The sequence below is a fragment of the Crotalus tigris genome, unplaced genomic scaffold (assembly GCF_016545835.1).
Source record: "Crotalus tigris isolate CLP2741 ecotype Arizona unplaced genomic scaffold, ASM1654583v1 scf7180000017550.10884619, whole genome shotgun sequence".
Lineage (NCBI taxonomy): Eukaryota > Metazoa > Chordata > Lepidosauria > Squamata > Viperidae > Crotalus > Crotalus tigris.
In genome coordinates, this window is record NW_024096468.1 from 6,236,522 (window position 1) to 6,253,605 (window position 17,084).

The 17,084-nt window shown below is 40.6% G+C and overlaps 1 protein-coding gene across 2 annotated transcripts in view; it reads left to right on the plus strand.

Moving 5' to 3' along the window:
• Positions 1-302: 302 nt before the first annotated feature.
• PAFAH1B1 (platelet activating factor acetylhydrolase 1b regulatory subunit 1) overlaps positions 303-17,084 on the plus strand; it is a 75,154-nt gene continuing 58,372 nt past the window's right edge. The window contains exon 1 of one of the 2 annotated variants that reach the window (XM_039341764.1): positions 303-752. The gene's annotated coding sequence lies outside the window, so the exon portion shown is untranslated. Of the gene's footprint in view, positions 753-1,077; positions 1,099-17,084 lie in introns of those variants that run through there. The other variant, XM_039341771.1, reaches the window with a different exon arrangement.

The following is a 17,084-nucleotide window of genomic DNA, read 5'->3' on the forward strand; positions in this document are numbered from 1 at the left end:
ATTCTGACGTATCTCGAGAATACAAAACGAGGGGAGACCATGGTTTCCAAAATAAAAGGGTAATGAACGCCTACTGCTGGCGTTGAGTTACGAAGCTGGGTTAAATAATTATTTCTTTCCTTTTAATTTAGACGGTTGAAAAACCGTTGGCAACCGAGACGCAGCACTTGGATCGACCGCCTGAGATAAACAGGCCGCGCGGGCTGCCGGGAGTTGAGTCCGACAAGCCGCCGGCTCCTTCCCCGTCGCAGGGCATGCCGGGAGGCGGGGCGCTTTAGCTTCCCCAAGATGGTGTCCAGCCTCCCGTCCCCTCCCCTCGCCGCACATGCGCAGTGCTTGAAGCGGGCCGAGCCTGCTCCCTCCTTCGCCTTTCTCGCTCCGGCTCCCTCCCTCCTTCCTTCCTGGCGGCCGGGGCGCCACTGACACGGCCGGGGCGGAAAAGCCAGGCATTATCGCCGCCGCGAGGAGGAGAAAGACGAGGAAGGACAGCACCACCACCATTATCATCACCACTGCCACCGCCTTCGACGAAGCGCCGCTGCCGCCTTTGCTCCACCCCTCCTCCATCTTCTTTCTCCATACAAGCCGGTAAAAGAGAGCGGGGAGGGGGCCAAGACCCCTCCTCTGCCGGGCGAAGCCGCCGCTGCTCCTCACCTCGCGGGAGGGGCCGAAACCGCCACTCCGCCACACACGCAGCCCGCCGGTGGATGGGAGCGGCCTCGCAGGCGGCGGTAGCAGCAGCGGCTCCTCGGGTAAGGCCGGCCTCAGGCCCGAGGCAGGGGCGGCTGTGAGCTGGGGGGCTGGGGGAGGAAGCTGGCGGGGCGGCGGGGTCCACTTCTCCCCCGGCTCTGAGGCGGTAGGCCCCGGCGGCCGGCGACTGCTCCTCCCTCGCCCGCTGCTTTCCAGCTTGCTCTCAAAATGGCCGCCGCGCCCGTTGGGGTGGGGGGAAGGAAGGGGCGGGAGGAGGAGAGGGGGCTCTGTTCGGCACCCCCCTTTTGCTCTTCACCGCCATGCGTGGGGGGGGGAGCTCAGATGCCCCCTCTGACCCGGCGGCTCCACGCTTGCGCTCCATCCTCCCCGGATCGCAGCGACCTGGAGGTACCGTCAGCGGCTCGCTCGCTCGCTCGCTCGCGGCGGGGCGGGGGGGGGAGATGTCGGGAGGGGGGCGCGACTGGAGGGCGCGCGCGCTCGGGCGGCTGCTCCCCTCCTCTTTCGCTGGTTCGCCTTTCTCTCTCTCTTTCTCTCTCTCTCTCTCTGCCCCTTCTGTCATTTGCCGACGGCGTCCTTGCCCGCATTCCCGCTGGCTGGGCTAGGATGGATGCTTCGGACTACTATCAGCCTCGGCCAGTGGTCGGGGGAGCCTCCTTGGCTCGGTCTAAAAAAACAAAACAAAACCCGGCTTCTCTTCTCTCTCTGGTGCATCCACACCTTGTTCCTGTCTTTCATTCATTCAGAGCTCTACATTTATGGGGGTTTTGTATTTCTTCTGTTTCTGATGGGCTGTTTCCCCCACCTCCTCCCTGCTCCTCCTGTTTGTTCTGGCCTTATTGGCCCACTTCCCAGCCTGCCTCTTTTTCTCTGGGTGACTCTGCAAGTCAGGAAAGCATGGCTTGGTTAGGAAGCTGGAAAGGGATTAAGGTTTTGTGTGAAGATGGTGTTCCCCCATTCTTGTGCTGGCACACCTTTTTGTCTAACCAGACTTCTTCCACACAGTTGTTTTTGTGCATTTTCCCCTTTCCCAGCCTTTTACTTACCTTTCCCTTTTCATTCATCCTATATGCACCATTCCTTCATCCTCCAGATTCCTCTTCCCTATTTGCCATCCCCATATAGGTTTTCTTCTTCCTTCAGTTCTTGTCCATACATATTTTTTCCTTCTCTAGTCTTTATTGAGCAGACCTTTTATTTTCCTTCATTCCTTCATACCGTACACAGTTCTTTTCCTTAGCTTTCTATGCATCTCTATTACTTTACACAAAGCAACCTACACATTTTTTTTATTCCATCTGGCTCTCCACCACTGATCTCATCTCTACAGGATGAGTTATATCTTACTTCCATCTATCAGCCTTTCAATAAAGTGTAGATGAGTGTCATGACCCATATGCATAGGTGTCTAGTAGAGTGCTCCTTTTCAGTCTGTAATGGGATAAAGATTATTTTCTCTTTCTTTTTAATCTGTCTTTTTTTTAAAAAAAGAGGTAGACAAGTTACTTTTTAAATGAGATTGTAGATGTCCCTTGTCGCTTCCAGGGGTTTCAATGTCCCTTATCACTCTCCTATATACCTTTTTGACTATTTCCTCTCTTTCTAATAGCGTGTCAAAGGCTCTCTCAATTTCTGCGTTTCTTTAGACTGTACAATACTCTTATCTATATGTGAGGATACATCTTATTCTTTGTAACAGAATACAGCAGCTCCTTTCTCATCATCTTGCTTCTTATAGGTAACAGATAACCTATAACTTTCAGATATAAATTCTTTATCAGTATATAATCCTTTTAACAAATAGCTATTATCTTCTTTTAAAGGATTTCCAAGCTTTGAGGGAGAGATGATTTTATATCTTATGTTCTGATGATGTAGCTTGGACTTTGTTTTGTGTTCACCCAGAATTCCACTTCAGCCAAATATACTGCATGAGATTTGTTTGCTTTTCCATTCCTCAAGTCCCTCAGTTGTATCACATATAATCCTATTTCACTGCATTTCTCCTCCCCTTCTGTACACACCTCTTCTTTCTTTGCCTAATTAGTAAGGGATGGCCATCCTCCACTATTTACTCTCAGAATTCCCCTGCTCCCTTATGTTTGGGGAGTTAATTTGCCAATATCCTCTGTTTTCCATTCCTACAGCCTTTCTGCTTCATCTGTTCTCAGTGCTTTTTATTTATTTATTTTTCATCTTGCAACTGCTTTGTCACTGTGAAATCATATTTCACTGCCCTGCTTCTAGGCCTTTTGCTTCCCAGCTTTGCTGTTTTAACTCCTAGCATAGTAAGCATACTTTTAGTGCATCAGCGGAGACAGCTATAATAGTCAGGTAGTCCCTGCTTCCTTAAACTAATATGGAATCTTTGCCAAGTAGTCCCTTATTTTTTTGACATATTTGTATGTGTTGCTCCAGCTTTCTGTAAACTCCACATAATCGGACCTACACCCACCATGGCTGTATTTGTTGTCACTCAGCCCGTTTTTCCTGCATCTTCCACTCCCAATGCTCCAGCTCCATACTTTGCCAGCCTATAATTTAGTCTTGCCTTCCTATTTTCCTCCTCCACATAGTCTGTTAATTTTTTTCAGCCCAGTATTTCCATTAGCTTTGTTTCCCAGCCCATAGACCCAGGGTGCTGCAGTACTGTACCTAGCTCCATGTTTTTAAGGGGTCTTCTCTGTGTTTACCATCACCTCTCTTAACTTGGCCATCTGCATTTCCTAGTAGGGTTTTTCTCACAGTGACTTAGCAATAAACCAAGGGTTGAGTAGCTTAAAATAAGATGACTGTTAACAAGCCAAATAAAGAAGGGTGGTCAGGTTAAGAAAGGGTGTACCCTGTGTTCATTTTTCACCCATCCTTCTGTTTTTGTTTGTTAACTTCTTCCTTTCTTAAAAATGGGAGGAGACTGCAAGGTGGTATAACTGTTTAAGCAAATAAATAGAAGAGCTAAAGGTTAATGTGTTGCTGTGCTGTAATAAAGGGCCTGAAGATTTCAAAATACAGAGCAGCCTGACAGCTCTAATCTGGTCTTCCAACAAGAGGCCCCCTTTCCCACCCTCTCCCTGCAGTGACTGAGTAAGAGAAAAATCATTGATAGGAGGTGGCTCAAAGCTTCAGATTGAGCTGCAGCAAAAATGGGAGGAGGATGTAGTGGAAGATAAAGAATAGGGAGATGAGATTCCGCACATTTGGGGCTAGTGTTTTATTGCTACTATCTTAAAGGTTCAGTGGTTCTTTTAAAAACAACAACAGTCCTGCTTTGGTTGCATAAGGAGAAGGGGAGATAATATTGGTAAAGGGCTCTTTTCCTTGGAACTTCTTCAAAAAGGAGCTTTTTTTAAATATTACGTAGTTCTGTGGTGTCTTTCATTCCTGACCTCTGGGGAAGACTTGATGTGGCCTGTAGCTTTTTAAAAATATGTATATATTAGCACTATTGCACTTGGTTTGCTTTGCCCTGCCTTGATAGCAAAAATCTGTCTTGCTAATGCTGCAGTAGGATTTGACTGTTGCAGTTCAAATTATTTGGCAATTAATTTTCTAACTGGTCGCTAAAATCTATCAGTATAAATTTTTTAAAGATCCCCCCTTTTCCCAATCTTAATTGCCCAAACAGCAGTTTTCTTGCTATACTAACCTGTTTGCATACACATCCTTCAGAAATTCTTTAACGTGTGGAATGGCATCTCCTTGTAGAGATACATTTGTAGGTTGTACTAGTCATTGTGTGTGTGTGTGTGTGTGTGTGTGCGCGTGCCCAGTAATGTGTGTGAAAAGTGGGACTGATTTCCATTTTCAGATTTATTACTAAATGATTGTACATAATTAAATTGTCAGAGAAGATACCCAGTTATATTCGAAGTGGTTCAGAATATTCTTTCAGTAATTGAGATGCTGAACAAAGAAAACATTTTTAACCATGGCTTTTTCATCAGAAAGCTAGTTCGTCAGGAATGTTTTTGTTGCTCTTGTTCGGTTGGATTGTGTTTGTGGAGGGCGAGTACAGCCTTTGAGCGAAGGAGAAACTGGGTGGAGTAAGGCAGAAGCTGTGAAACAGCTAGATACCCTTTCCTAGCATTCCCTCTTCTGCTTGTGTTTTTTGCCCTGTGGAGGGAATAGTAATTGCAGTAACAATGAAATCTGTTCTTTAGGGAGGAGTCTAGTGATGCAGAAATCAGATGAATGTAGGATTCTGTATTTATTTTTTTCCACCTTTAGGGTGGATCTTGATTTGTCTGGCATTTAAAGTGACAAGCCACTGTTAGAAAGCAGGGATATTGTCTGAGAGTCCTTCTCAAAATCGGCCTGATTTTTCCCCCCCCCCACTTGTTCACCTAATGCTAAGTAATTCAGTATGAAATTAAAGATCAAAATGTTATTTACATAAAGAATATGCCATATTTCCATATTGTCTGTCTGTACTTTCATTTATTCATGCATGCTAGTAGGTACGTTTCAGAACTGCAGTTATGCCTCCTCATCTTATGACTGAATTGAGTGTAGTCATGAGATAATAATTTTGGGTACTGGTTGCTAATGCTTCACACAATTAAAAGAGACTGATCAAATGCAAGATAAAGGGTGTGGGCAATACTTTAATGGAATGGTAAACATAATATTTCCTTTTTCCTTACACTTGCCTAATGAAGGATGGTGTATTTTCATTGACATTTAATCTTTGTCATGGAAAACTCAGTTCTTAAGGGTGAAATACATAGATTATATTAGACCAAGCCCAATAATTTGATTCTTATCAGTGTAGAAGAGTACCATTGATCAATAAGTAAGTTGTGGAATACTTGCTAATCAATGGCTTGTGGGTCCTACGAGGTAGGGAGTTGTTTGCTAGGATCACACTAAGATAACAAAGCACACTGACCTTGAGATTTGTATTCTCCCTTACTGAGCTTGACACAAGAAAAAAGTGTGTATGAGTGGGCAAAAAAAGGAATGAGATTTGATAAATACTATGGATTTTTTTTTAAAGTATTGCAATTTCAAGCATTTCATATTTGATCAAATGGATTATTTCCCTTGGTCCAATACTGTTTCTTTAGACTCAATTTTTAAATTTGATTTTTTTTAAAAAATATTATGCAATAGACAACCTCAGGCTGCAAGGTAACCATGTAGCCTTTAAAAGCTTTGGCTGCAGACCCCAGAGACCTCCAAAAGTTATTACCAATTTGTAATCTTAATGTGGCAGAAGGGGAAAAAAATGAAATATATGCTAAAGAGTAATTAAATTAACTATTTAAATTAAATTGAAAAAGACAGCTGTTAAAGAAGTGGGTGCCTTTTAAATTTTCTAAATAAATAATTAAGTTATGTAAATAAAAAAACTCAGTTTCTGTCAAAGTAGATTTGATTTAAATCTCTAAACACAATTTATTCACTAGTCAGGGAGATTCTGTAATGATTTATAGTAAGAGTTTATTTTTGTTTGATATAACATGAATACTGTATGTCTTTCTCTTCTCTAAAGTTGTAGGTTTCGTTTTCAGAAGGTTATCTACATATTTGTGCCATCGTTAAGGCTTGAATCAGCTTATTTGTTTATTGAAGGTATTTGATAATGTTTTTGCCATGATGTTACACAGTAACAACCATCACCAGATATTCAATTGTATTAATTGTACTGTATTTTGCATAGGCTTTGTGTAGTTTTGTTTTTTTAATAAGCTGCCCAAAGTTACCCTCTGGTAGGATGGGCGCCCAACGAAATTTAAAAATAAACAAATAAACAAATACATTTTATTTCACTGTTCCTTTCTTTTGCATTTTTAGAGAATAGTTACTAGGTCTCCATGTTAGCAAATTTTACATTTGAACTCTTAATATTTTAAGGCTTTAAGAAGTTATAAATTAAATTTAAATTTTTGAAAAATCCATAAAAATGTTTTTAAATTGGTTTTTGTCCTGGGTGTACACATTGCTTTGAAACGCAGCCTCTCATATACTACTTAAAGGCCAAGGATTGTAATGTGGATGACGGTATGCATCCCTGTGAAGTTTCCATGATATGCCTTAATTATGCCTCCCTCAGCTCAAGTATTTTTTTTGCTTGTGTTTACTATATACTTCGATGGTTTTACAGTTGAATGTTCTGTCTTTCCTCTGGTTTTGTTGAAGGACATTTTTAACTTATACATATTTTTACACAATTTTGATATGATTAGATCAGGGGTAGGCAACCCAAAACACCCGTTTCCCACCAAAAACAAAACACCAGGAGCCGCAAAACCCTTGATATCCAAAATGAAGATAACACTGCATATATCCTTTTTTACCTTTATTATAGGGGTGTGTGTGTGTGTGTGTATACACACACACATACACACACACACACACACACACACAGATAAAAAGGATATATGCAGGGTCTCTCTCTCTCTCCCTCCCTCTCTATCTGTCCTTTGTCTGCCAGTCTTCTTCCCCCACTCTCTTTCTTTCTCTCTCTCTCTCTCCCCCTCCCTCTCTTTCCCCCTCTCCCTCTCTCCTATCTGCTGCTCACCTGACAAGCTGGCTTCAAGGTGTTCTCCAATAGGCTCAGGGGTAGGCAACCTCGGCTCTTTTATGACTCATGGACTTCAACTCCCTGAATTCCTGAGTCAGCATAGCTGGGCTAGCTAGCTCTCTCCTGCCCTTCCTGCAGAGACGCAGCAAAGGGAGGAGCTCAGCCCAATAAGCTTTTCAGCTCCTCGGAGAACACTGTGAGTGCACTCTTTTTTACACACACACACACACAAACACAAACAGAGAGAGAGAGAGAGAGAGAGAGAGAGAGAGAGAGAGAGAGAGAGAGAGAGAGAGAGAGAGAAGCAGGGAAGCGCAAGTGCCTCTCTGTCTCTGTCTCTCTCTGCAAATGGCAGAGGAGGCTGGGAGCCACTGGGGAAGGCTCAAAGAGCCGCATGTGGCTCCAGAGCCGCAGGTTGCTGACCTGTGGATTAGATAGTTTAATGTACTAACTCTTGTGTTGCTGGTTTTTTTACAATTCATTAATAAATTTTATCTGAATATTTTTTCATGGATGTCAGTTCATGCAGACTAATTGCATGAATTCTCTTTTAACTGGCCTAAGGCACTCACATTCAGAGAAACACAAAGTTGAAGTCTTTCCCCCACCCCCATCCCTACTGATAGGTAGATTATTTGTAATGTGACACATGGTAAATAAGGAACAAAGGTTATAGATCTTCTGATCAATTAGCTTGACTATAACCTTATCTTGGATATTAGGTGGAAATGATACCACATGACTTAATAATATGCTGATATTCAAGTGTGGAGCACTGCCCCTTAATGAAAGAATGGATCCTAATTAATATCAAAATATTTCTGGTATGTGTGATGCTGTATTAAGTAATTTTAATTCAGTTTCTTGGGAACCATTTTAAATCTGTATGATTCATCTTTTCCTTTGAAGCAGCTCTATAAGATAGGTCATAAGTATAGCTAGTAGTGCTTTCTAAACTTTTATATGGAGCTTTGTCACTAGAAAGTAAAATTGTACTATTGTAATTTGAGGATTCAGAGATGAATGCAAGACCTTGTAGAGCAGGCATGTCAAACTGCCAGCCCGCGGGCTGGATGCATCATGCTGAAACCGCGCCCATCCCATTGCCGGCACTGGGGAAAAAGTCACATGATGTCACGAGTTTGACATGCCTGTTGTAGAGAATAAAACAAAGCCAAATTTAGTATGAACTACACCATTTCTTAACTTTACAGTCTTTATCTTTGCTTACCATTTTATGACAATCTTTTAATTACTATCCAGGGTCTGCACATATAAATTAGTGTGATATGACAAACATATTTTGTATGAATATTCTTAATTCTTTATAAGAGTGCTTTCAGAGAATGATTATGGAATATAATATATAAATGTCATGTAGGACAGTTAAACTGTTAGGTAGGCAATGGGGTGTGGTGTAAAAACCTGAGTTGTAAAAACCCATGGGTTGACTTAGCCAATAATTCTTTCTTACGACAAAGTACTGCTGTAAATGGGAAAAATCAAGAAGAGCGCTGTTCAGGCTTTCTTGAAAGAAGGAAAGGCAGGATAAAAAATAATGACTTCTTTTTTATTAAGCAATTAATTATTTTTTTTATTTATGGTTTAGACCTCCTATCATGTTTTCAGTACATACTATCCCTCCAAGACATGCAACTCATTATTTATTAGTTAAAATTTGTCTACTGAACCCTAAAAGAAGAATAACATGTAAGCAGTTGTGATTAAAAGTATTTATCTTCTGGAAAGATCTGAAAAAGTTTATTTGATCTTCAATATTATTAAATACCTCTCTTTTTAAAAGTACCTTAGTCTAACACTGTTTGTAGATTAGCCACTTAAAATTTTACAGTGGGATGATAGATTCAAATCTAGAATGATTAATGAGAAATTAAGAATGATAATATATCACAATAGAACAGTCAGATTACTTCCTTTTGTATGTTGCTAGACTGGAACTCCATTTAAGTTCCTAAGAAATAAGAAGTAAAATGCATATCACAGATGTTCCAATAAGTTCAAGGTTATTGTGTCCTTTAATCAGATGGACATTGGTAAGGGCTTGAGTTTCTATTTTGAAAGTTGTTTATTAACCTAAAATTATCCAGTCTAGTGATGTACTTGTAGTACATGCATAGTATTGATAATTAAGGTAAGATTCCAGATTAGCTCATCTTGGCTTAACCTAGGCAATCATTATGTTGTACAAGAGAAAAAATAAATACTGGCTAGGAGTCTGTGAGACTTGATTAATAAACATGAAGCTTCACTTAATGAAAACAAAAGCAGAACTAAGAATGTTTTCATCCAAGATTAGTCTAGTCATCTAATAACAGTGTGGTAATGAAATTTATCTTGTATTGTTTATTAAAAAATAGGATAGGCATAATTGTTCAAATTATATTAATTACTAAACTGAAAGATAGGGGATTGGTCATTCTCTACATATTTTGTATTGCATATTTCTATGCACATACAAAGGTGCCAACCAATATCAATTACTTGAAGGTGAAAGATGCAAATCCATATATTTTTATTGCATAAAATAGGGATAGAATTGCATCACAAAATTACCTTTTTACAACTTTTCTTAATATAAATGTTTCTCCACAAGAAAGAGGTATCTTTGTTTCTTGATAGTTATACTTATTTCTAATTTGAAAAACGAATTTCTGTCTCTGAAACTTGATCTGATGTTTTAATTAAACCACAGTATATCAGTTTTACCACATAGAGCTACCAGCAGATTAAAAGCAATGCTGTGTTCTTGTGGGAAGAACAATATAGAGATGTTTTAAATGCATTTATAATGAAAAAGTTCCTTTTGACAAACATGAATAGAAATACTTCATTAATATTTGAAAAACTACAATGCCTGAAGAGAGAGATCATGATTATTATACATCTCCATCTTCACAACTGAACAGCTTGTGTGAGGAGACTGATTAAAATATTCTACTTGGTGACCTACTACCTACCTATCTAACAAATGTATGTAGCCATCCAAGTCACACTGATTCTGAATGGCTTAGAATATTAAAAATCCATAATATAAAACAGCAGGTCCCAACCTTTTGGGTGCCAGGAATCGGTTTCATGAAGGCCACTTTTTCCACATACTTGGGGGGGGGGGAGGGACATGGCGCTGCCTGGATCCCACACATGTGCGAATGGGGCTTTGCTTGCTTAAGTTGCCCAGTTTCTGATGGGCTGTAGACTGGTGCCTTCCTATGTAATTCTAGAGCTATATTATTAGAAACACAGTGGCTTCCATTATGATAAATGAAAAAGATTGTTACTGATTTCTATGCAAAATGTTTGGTGTCATGAGCACCTAAAACAGTGGTTCTCAACCTTTTTAATGCCGCGACTCCCAACCGGTCGTAAGTCGAGGACTACTCAACTGGTACAGCACCGTTTGCAGAATGGGAGTTTTGGCGGGCTCAGCAGGGCAGAGACAGCCTGGACAATTCCTATTGGCTTTTGAAAGCCAATAGAATTAGACTCTATTCAAGAGAGTCTATTCTATTGGCTTTCAAAAGCCAATAGAATAAAAGGGAGTATAGCACAGCTAAGGAAAAGGGGGGGGGAAATGGCAGACTGCGTTGTTTGGTGACCCCCGTGAAATGGTGGTTCGACCCCAAATGGGGTCCCGACCCACAGGTTGAGAACCACTGACCTAAAAGAAATGTGAAATATAAATTTAATAAATTATATTCCACCTTTCTTTTAGACACTCATGATGGAGGACATAGCACTCCGTCTTCCTACTCTTCCCCACAACCACAATCTTTTGGTTACGGAAATTGTAACTGGCTAAAGGTCACATGCCCTTGGCTGGGTTCCCACACTCCTAATCCAGCAGCTAAACAACTGCCTCATGCTGGTTTTCTTTATTGCTTGTACAAAGGAAAGGGGTTCCCCCCCCCCCATGCATTAGGTAGTATGGATGGTGAGGATAAAGAAATGGCAATTCTCTTTAGATAACAACTGATTAAATACAAATCTTTTCCATTTACAAATCATCCTCGACTTACTAACACTCAGCATTCAACAATCAACAACAGCATTGAAAAAATGACTTATGACTGAGTCATTGCGTTTACGACTGCAGCATCCCCAAGTGCATAAATTTTGGTGCTTGGCAACTGGCATGTATTTACAGTGGCTGCAGCATTCCAAAGTTATGTGATTGACATTTGCAACCTTTCCAGCTGGCTTCTAACTGAAGCAAGTCAGTGGGGGAAGCTGGATTCGCTTAACAACCATGTGATTCATTTAACTGTGGCAAAAATGATCATAAAATTGGATGTCACTCAGTCTTGTTTAGCAATGGAAATTCTGGTCCCAATTGTCATAAGTTGAGAAATACCTGTACCAAAAGCCATATCTTAAATGTAGGAGAGCATGGTAAATACAAATAGTCCTCGACTTACAACAGTTCATTTAGTGACCATTCAAATTTACAACAGTGTTGAAAAAGTGACTTATGACCATTTTTCACACTTAACGACCTTTGTAACAGCCCCATGATATATAATTAAAATAACTGGTAACTGGTTCATACTTATGAGGGTTGCTGTGTCCCAAGCTCTTGTGATCACCTTCTGCAATCTTTTGGAAAGCAAAATCAATGGGGAATCCAGATTCACTTAACCATGTTACTAACTTAGCAACTGCAGTGGTTCGCTTAACAACTATGGCAAAAAGGTCATAAAATGGGACATAAGTTACTTAACAAATGTCTCACTTAACAAATTTCCTGACAGTTAGAACAATTAACCAGTGGAACAACCTGCCTCCAGAGGCTGCAAATGCTCCAATACTGGAAGTTTTTAAGAAGAGACTGGACAGCCATTTGCCTGAAATGGTATAGGGCAGTGGTTCTCAACCTGTGGGTCGGGACCCCATTTGGGGTCGAACGACCATTTCACGGGGGTCGCCAAACAACGCAGTCCGCCATTTTTTCCCCCCTTTTCCTTAGCTGTGCTACTCCTTTTTATTCTATTGGCTTTTGAAAGCCAATAGAATAGACTCTCTTGAATAGAGTCTAATTCTATTGCTTTCAAAAGCCAATAGGAATTGTCCAGGCTGTCTCTGCCCTGCTGAGCCCGCCAAAAGTCCCATTCTGCAAACGGTGCTGCACCAGTTGAGTAGTCCTCGACTTACGACCGGTTGAGTAGTCCTCGACTTACGACCAGTTGAGTAGTCCTCGACTTACGACCGGTTGAGTAGTCCTCGACTTACGACCGGTTGGGGGGGGGGTCGCAGCATTAAAAAGGTTGAGAACCACTGGTATAGGGTTTCCTGCCTGAGCAGGGGGTTGGACTAAATGACCTCCAAGGTCCCTTCCAACATCACCACCATCACTACCACCACCACCACCACCATCATCATCATTATTATTATTATTGCTCAATTGTGGTCGTAAGTCGAGGACTACCTGTACCTGTCAACTCACCTTTCTCCCTTTGATATTCCTGTTTTGTAGACTCTTGCAAGCAGTACTTTTTAAAGGAGTGTTTAATTTGTGGCAATATTGCTTTTATTTAAAAAAAAAGTACTATTGGATTTTGTCTTAAAATACAACTGGAATACTATCCTGCATTGATTTTCAATCACAATCGTAGAAAGACAGGGCTTTTCCTATCTTCTGCATCAAATGAGAATGAAGACACTGTCGTTGAACGCGTCTGTAGATCTATATAGACCATCAATTCTGAGCCCTCTTTCTGTACTGAGAACCAGATTTACAGTAGGTGACCCTTCAGTTGAACTCATACAATGAAAGGCCACCTACTATCATTCTGGGTAATCAAGCCCACTGCCATTGCTTTCTAGCTTTCTAACATCTTTGTTGCCTTTCTAGGAACCTGAATCCTTCTCTAAGGCATGTTGCCAGGAAATGAGCACAATGCTTGAGTTAGGTTGTGACCATTATAGAAGAAAGGAATTCTTTCCCAAGTACGCACAAGAACTTTGTCTAGTGCCAGCACGGTAGGAATTGGTTTACCATAAATTCAGAAATCTGGTGATTCTGCAATTATACCAACTTTGACACTTGATGGATTGGTTTTTTCCCCCATGGAATTGTAAGGTTACAAGTCCTCCTGGACTCATTACTCAGGCTGATAGAGCAGGCGGGTGGGGCGGGCTATGGCCAGGAGGGCCTTTACCAATTTAGACTGATGTATCTGTTGCAACCTTATGGAAACAGGAGGCCCTCAAGGTTGTCTCTTGTGCCGTGTCATCTCTTGTTTGGATTACTGTAATTTAGTTATATGAGCCCTCCTTGGAGACCACCCATAAAGTTCAACCGGTGAAAAATGCAGTATTCTGAATGTGTATGCTAATTACAGTCACGAATGCTTATGCTAATTATAGCCACGTAACACCGTTGCTATGGAAGCTGCTTTGGCTACCTTTGTGTTCCCAAGTGCAAATAAAAATGCTGGTTGTCCCTATAAATTCTTATATGGCTGAGGGCCTGGATATCTCCAGGCGTGCCTTCCCCATATTGTCTCTGACTATCTAGTCTGCATGAACAGAGAATACTTGCTGAAGGTTCCTGGCTGTTTTGGGAGGTGATTCAAAGAGGTTCATTTTGGGGGGGGGGGATTCTCCTCATTTGGAATAATTTCCCTACCTAAGGAAGGGTGGCTCGCTAACCACTTTCAAAAGCTTCCTAAAACCTGGCTGTTTCAGAGGGTCTCCAGGGATTTTCATTTTTCTACAAAAATACTTGGTGTCTGATTACTTAATATTGTTAGAAATAATTGCTCTTTTATGCTACTATATTACTATTATGTGGATGACTTAGAGTCTTTTTAAAGTGGTCTATAAATGCTATAAATAGACACAGTGTATACATTACTTGCTGAAGGGAATATCACTTAGCTCATTTGTACAAGAAACCTGAACGAGAGAATAATTTCTTAATGGCTTCTGCAAATCTATATGGTGTCATTGATGACCTTGAATTAAGTAGAATATCAGTAATCTTTAAAATCATCTTTTTCCCTGGCTATGTTAGCTAGTGATAATGGGAAGTATAGTTCAACTGGGAAATATTTTTTAATTTTTTTTAGCGATTTTACAATATTTTCTAAGCAATTGGAAAAATGGATGTGGAAATATTTTCAATTATTTTCTTCTAAATTATGTTAAATTATTGAGATGTGACACAAAGTTTACATTTGAAAAATGTAAAATAAATTAACATGAAAATCAAAGGCTTTATAAATGTAGGCAACCCTACATAAAATGTTAAGGATTAGAGGAAGTAGAAATTATTGATGGATAGTATTTCATATTCAGTAGCTATTGATTACAGTGTTTCAGATGGCTCAAATTTTCCTGGAATAATGTGTTTTTTCTGAATTCAAATGAAATAGTCACCTCCACGTGTCTTCAAAAGATGTGTGTGTGTGTGTGTGTGTGTGTGTGTGAGTGTTCGTTCCTTAGGCTTTAATAGCTTCTAGCTTTTATTTTTAATATTAAAAACATTTTAAAGCAAATACAGTCCACAAATCTGTATTATTCTTTACAGTTTTATCTGCCATAAAACTCAACCAATTATATAAGGAACATTTTATTAAAGAAACGATATGACTTTACAATCATATAAAAGCGAATATTTCAATTTCCCCAGAAATTTCCATTATTTCTCCCAAAATTAAAATTTTCAAATTGTTGTAAAATTTTATATTTCTGATCTCCCAAAACATCTGATTGGTTTCAATTTGTGTGATTAGTAATGTAATAAAACAAGCAAGAAGACGGAACTAGCAGAGTGGAAAAACTATGTAAAACACCAAAAACTTAAGTAAGCAAACATTTAAGTAATTTTTCGTTTTCTATACTGTATTATGGAAAATGATTCTTTTTTTAAAGAAATTGTTAATGAACTCAATTTTTGATCTCTTCTCTGTTACTCTTAATCTTTGTTATAGTTAAAGAATACAGGTAGTCCTCAATTTAGGACCACAATTGAGCCCCTAATTTCTCCCTTTTATCACTTTGTCACAGTTGTTAAGTGAATCAGTGCAGCTGTTTAGTTAATAACCTGATTGTTAAGTGAATCTGGCTTCCCCATTGACGTTGCTTGTCAGAAGGTGGTAAAAGGTGGATCATATGACCCTGGAAAATTGCAACCATCATAAATATGATCCAGTTGCCAAGCATCTGAATTTTGGTCACATGACTATAGGGATACTGCAAAGATTGTAAGTGTGAAAAATGGCTGTAAGTCACTTTTTTCAGTGCCGTTTTAACTTTGAACAGTCACTAAATGAACTGTTATAAGTCGAGGACTGTACTATACTCTTGTTAATTATTATGAATAATTTTAGTGAAAGTCACCATTCTAGAATTGATTCCCATTTGATTAATGTGAACCAGTTAATTAGAGACTTTACTGTGTTTCCCCAAAAGTAAGACCTACCCTGAAAATAAGCCCTAGCTCAGTGGTGGCGAACCTATGGCATGGGTGCCAGAGGTGGCACTCAGAGCCCTCTCTGTGGGCACACTTGACGTTGCCCCAGCCTTGCCTCCCCGCATAACCACCTCTTCTCCAGCAGCTCCCCTGAAGGAGAGTCGCCCCCGAGTGTGGCCCCTGCGGAGCAGCGCAGCCAAGGACATGACAGCCAGGCAGCGTAGACAAGACTCTGCCCTCACGCCCCTTCGTACACAGTTGATGCGGGTAGAGGGTGTGGCCGCCATGGCACTGCCGGTCTGCCTGGGCGATCTGCAGCAGACCCTTGAGGCAATGAGTGGTCCTGTGGGCAGGCGGGGGATGGGGGCAGAGCGGGGGTGGGGGGGTGGAGCAGGGGCTAGCTTGATTTTTGGGGGTGGGCCTAATATAAGCCCTACCCCCAAAATAAGTCCTAATTTTGGGGCGAAGCCCACGCCTAAAAATCAAGCTAGGGTGGTGGTGGAGCTTTTCATTGCAGCCAGGCCTCCCATGGACTGACACTAGCATCGCCGGCCCTGTTCTGAGGCCAAAGGAGCAGCTTCATTCTGCAGCTGAGAATGAAGCTCTGGCCTGCATTTCCAGAAGGCCTCTGCAGCTGAGAACCGAGCTATGGATTCAATCCGTAGCTCGGTTCTTGACTGCAGAGGCTTTTCCGCCACTGCGAGGTGAGTGGAAAAGATACCCTCCCCAAAATGACCCCCTCCCAAAATGTGCCTCTTGGAGGCATAAAATAAAAATAAAAAATCAGGTCTTATTTTCGGGGGAATATGGTAACTGGATTTTGCTCTAGAAATTGTGCTCTTTTAAGCAGGTTGTAGAAAATGGATGGGAGGGGTGAGTGAAGAAGGACTTTTCAGCTGTTATATTCATGTGAGTAAACACAGCTGTTTTTTTTTTAAAGCTGAGAATCCAAGATCAGAACATGAGCTGCAATTGACAAATTTACATCCTACAGTAGTTTTTTTAAAATAAATTCTTAGTTTCATCTGGTGCAACCCATTCTTTTATTAACATACATCTGTAGCATTTATACGTAATTACTGAGTTTTAAGAACTATTAACTGTTTACAGCACAATTCTGAGCATCTGTACATAGAAAAAAGTTTCATTGTAACAATTGTCCCAAACACTCATGTTTTAAATTTGCATTTTGATGGAATAATGCTGTAGTAAGATATATGAAAGTATAGAGGCAGCTCTTATAGTGCATTTTTAATCATTTTTATTCACTTGGTTTTTTTAAACTATATTTTTCTGCATTTATGAATTTAGGTTTTATTGCTTTAAATGCTATTGTGCCCAGTATCCCAGTCAAGTTCCCCCCCCCCTTTAATTTTTTTGGCTGGGAAGGTTTTAATGGGTGATCATGTGAACCCT